We start from the raw sequence: 3,674 nt of genomic DNA, 5'->3' as shown, positions 1-3,674 counted from the left end.
CGCCTCTGTACCTGGATTTAAAGGCAGTCTTTGACAAAAAGAATGCTGACACTTTACCTTCACACAGGCCCTTTGACTGCAAGATCAGACTCCTGCCTGGGACCATACCTCCGAGGGGTACGGTATACCCTTTATCTACTAAGGAGAACTTAGTCTTAGAGGAGTATATTCGTGAGAACCTAGACAAAGGATTCATTAGGAGATCCTCCTCTCCTGCCGGGGCCGTTTTTTTTTTGGTGAATAAGAAGGATGGTACGTTAAGGCCTTGCATTGATTATCGAGGCTTGAATAAAATAACTATCAGAAATGCCTACCCGATTCCTTTGATTACTGAGCTCTTTGATCGTCTAAAAGGCTCCAAGATTTTCACCAAGTTAGATCTCAGAGGGGCGTATAACTTGGTGAGAATTCAGCAGGGAGACGAGTGGAAAACAGCGTTCAATACCCGTTATGGGCACTATGAGTACACGGTAATGCCTTTTGGGCTCTGTAATGCACCGGCAGTATTTCAGGACCTGATCAATGAAGTTCTTAGGGAATTTCAACATGATTGCGTTATTGTATATTTGGATGATATACTAATACACTCTAGAGAAATTGAGACCCACCACAGACAAGTCAGAAGGGTATTGCGCAAACTTCTACAACATGGGTTGTACTGCAAATTGGAGAAATGTAGTTTTGACCAATCTCAGATAAACTTTCTTGGTTACGTGATTTCTGGGGACGGGTTTAAAATGGATCCGGATAAACTCCAGTCTATTTTAGATTGGCCATTACCCAGGGGTCTCAAGGCCATTCAGAGGTTTATTGGATTCTCCAATTATTATAGGCGTTTCATTAAAGGATACTCTTCTATTATTGCTCCTATTACCAATTTGACCAGACAGGGGGCTGACACTAAGACTTGGTCTACTGAAGCTCTCGTTGCTTTCAAGACACTCAAGGAACTTTTTGCTTCTGCACCGATTTTAGTTCACCCTGATACGACTTTGCCTTTTCTACTCGAGGTAGACGCCTCAGAGACAGGTATAGGCGCTATCTTGTCTCAAAGGTTAGGTGTGGATAAACCGTTACATCCATGTGGTTTTTTTTCCAAGAAATTATCTGGTCCTGAAAGCAGATATGACATTGGTGACAGGGAACTACTAGCGGTTATCATGGCTTTAAAGGAGTGGAGACATTTATTGGAAGGGACCTTGCATCCTGTTACTATTTTGACGGATCACAAGAACTTGTCCTATATTGGGGAGGCCAAGCGCTTGTCCGCCAGGCAAGCTCGTTGGTCCTTGTTCCTCACTCATTTCAATTACGTGCTCACTTATAGACCTGGTTCTAAGAACTCTAAAGCCGATGCTTTGTCTCGCCAACATGAACCTTCTACTATATCTGAGGCGGTTTTGTCTTCTATAGTTCCCAAGTGCAATATTATCGCCAACACGAGTCTCAGGATTCATTCTCCGTTGCTTGGGTCGGTCTGATTCCTTGGGCGGAGTTTGCACACAACAATCTCGTTTGTGATTCTACTCGTTCTAGCCCCTTTTTCATGAATTATGGCTTTCATCCTTCCATTCTTCCCTCGGTTTCTCCTTCCCAAGGGGGACCGTCGGTTGATGTTCATGTTGCCAATTTGAGGAAGTTGTGGGATCAAACTCGACAAATTCTCCTGCATAATTCCGCGTTGTTCAAGAAACACGCTGATAAGCGTAGAAGGGCGGCTCCGGTTTTTGTTCCAGGTGATAGGGTATGGCTGAGTACCAGAAACATTCGCTTGAAGGTTCCTTCTATGAAATTCGCCCCTCGTTACATTGGCCCTTACAGGGTTCTGACTCGAATTAACCCAGTTGCGTATCGTCTGGCCCTTCCATCTGCCTTACGCATTCCTAACTCCTTTCATGTTTCCTTGTTGAAGCCTCTAGTATGTAACAAGTTTTCCTCCACTGTATCCTCTCCTCGCGCTGTTCAGGTTGAGGGTCAGGAGGAGTATGAGATCAACTCCATCCTCGATTCTCGAATCTCTCGGGGGAGGTTACAATATCTTGTTGACTGGAAGGGATATGGTCCTGAGGAGAGGACTTGGGTACCTCAGGAGGATGTGCATGCTCCTCGCCTCCGCAGGGCTTTTCACTCTCGTTTTGCATCTCGCCCCGGTTCCTTCCGCCCGGTGGGCGTTTCTGAGAGGGGGGGTACTGTCAGGGTACCTGTTGTCTCTACCTCAGAGGAGGTGAGACACTTAGACGTTCATCCTCTCAGAGGGGCTGACTCACTCGTTCCTCGCAGTTCTCTCGGCCGTTTACACGCCGGCCGCGAGGGACCCGCTTCCTTTTATGACGCGGCGCTCAGTAGCCGACGTCATGACGACAATCCGTTCCGACCTGTCAATCAAGTCCCGAGCACGAATCAGGACTCGTCGGGGGCGTAATTACCTATCTAGAACCAGGGCATAAAGTAGGGCTTTCTGCATTTGTTCATTGCCCTGTCGTGGTTCTAGCTTGTCTAGTCACTCAGTGCTCCTGTTATCTATTTATCTCTTTGGTTTTGACCCGGCTTGTTTGTACTACCCTGCTTACCTCTATTACCCTTTGACTCGGCTTGTCTCTCGCTTATCTGCTCTCTCGTTCCCTCGACCTCGGCTTGTCTCTAGACCATTCTTTGCTTACTCCTTACGTTAGTCCGGCCATTCTAAGGTTCGGTATACGTACCTACCTCCTGTTTGTACTTTGCGTGTTGGATCCCTGTCCCGATCCTGACAGCCTGTCACTGAGTGGCGGTGTCAGTGTGTGCCTGTCAGTCAAAGTGCATGTTGGTCTTAAACAGGAAGAGGTGCAGCCTTGACAGGAAGGGGTAGGACAAATTTAGATTGGGGAAGGAAGCAAGGTGAATAAAACTGTATTCTTCTGAGAAGGGACAGAATAAAGAGAGAAGGGACAGAATACTGATATTTGAGACAGAAGAAAGAGAGAAGGGACAGAATAAAGAGAGAAAGGACAGAATAAAGAGATATGTATATTGACAGAATAAAGAGATCTGAGACAGAATATGACAGAATATGAAAAATAAGTGACGAAATGAAAAGTATGCCGTTTGCAATAAACTTTGCATAAAATAGGAACTCCTAAATGGCAGAGGATTGAGCAGTGTGGCTGCAGGGGCATGTTCTTTACACCAAAACTGCTTCATTAAGCTAAAGTTGTTCAGGTGACTATAGTGTCCCTTTAATATGCGTTTAATTTTAATGGTTCAAAGAATGTCAGGCAAAATGGTCGGCCCTCACGCATGTTAACTTCATCAAATCTGGCCCTCTTTGAAAAAAGTTTGGACACCCCTGTTCTACTGTAATGATGCTTCCTGTCCGATAATATTACTTGAAATCATTAAAACAAAACTGACTTCTTAAAAAATCCAATAGGTCACTGAGCTTTTAGGATTTGGTCATCTATTGAATATCTTGCTTAGTAAAAGGATTGGCTGATACTGCTGGTTAGTCCATGATGACATCAGTGTCTACCTTGGATGCAGGCCCAGATTCACGATTGCATTTGTGTATAGATACATACACACACTTTGTAGCCACACCGAAATAGGAAACTTCCCAGTGTTCGTGACCTTCACAATAAAACACTTTGACAAGCATTAGCTTCCTCATTGTTTTATGCACTTGAGTTTTCCTCATT

The sequence above is a fragment of the Pelobates fuscus genome, chromosome 3 (assembly GCF_036172605.1).
Source record: "Pelobates fuscus isolate aPelFus1 chromosome 3, aPelFus1.pri, whole genome shotgun sequence".
Taxonomy (NCBI): Eukaryota; Metazoa; Chordata; class Amphibia; order Anura; family Pelobatidae; genus Pelobates; species Pelobates fuscus.
Note: the sequence above shows the minus strand (reverse complement) of the source record.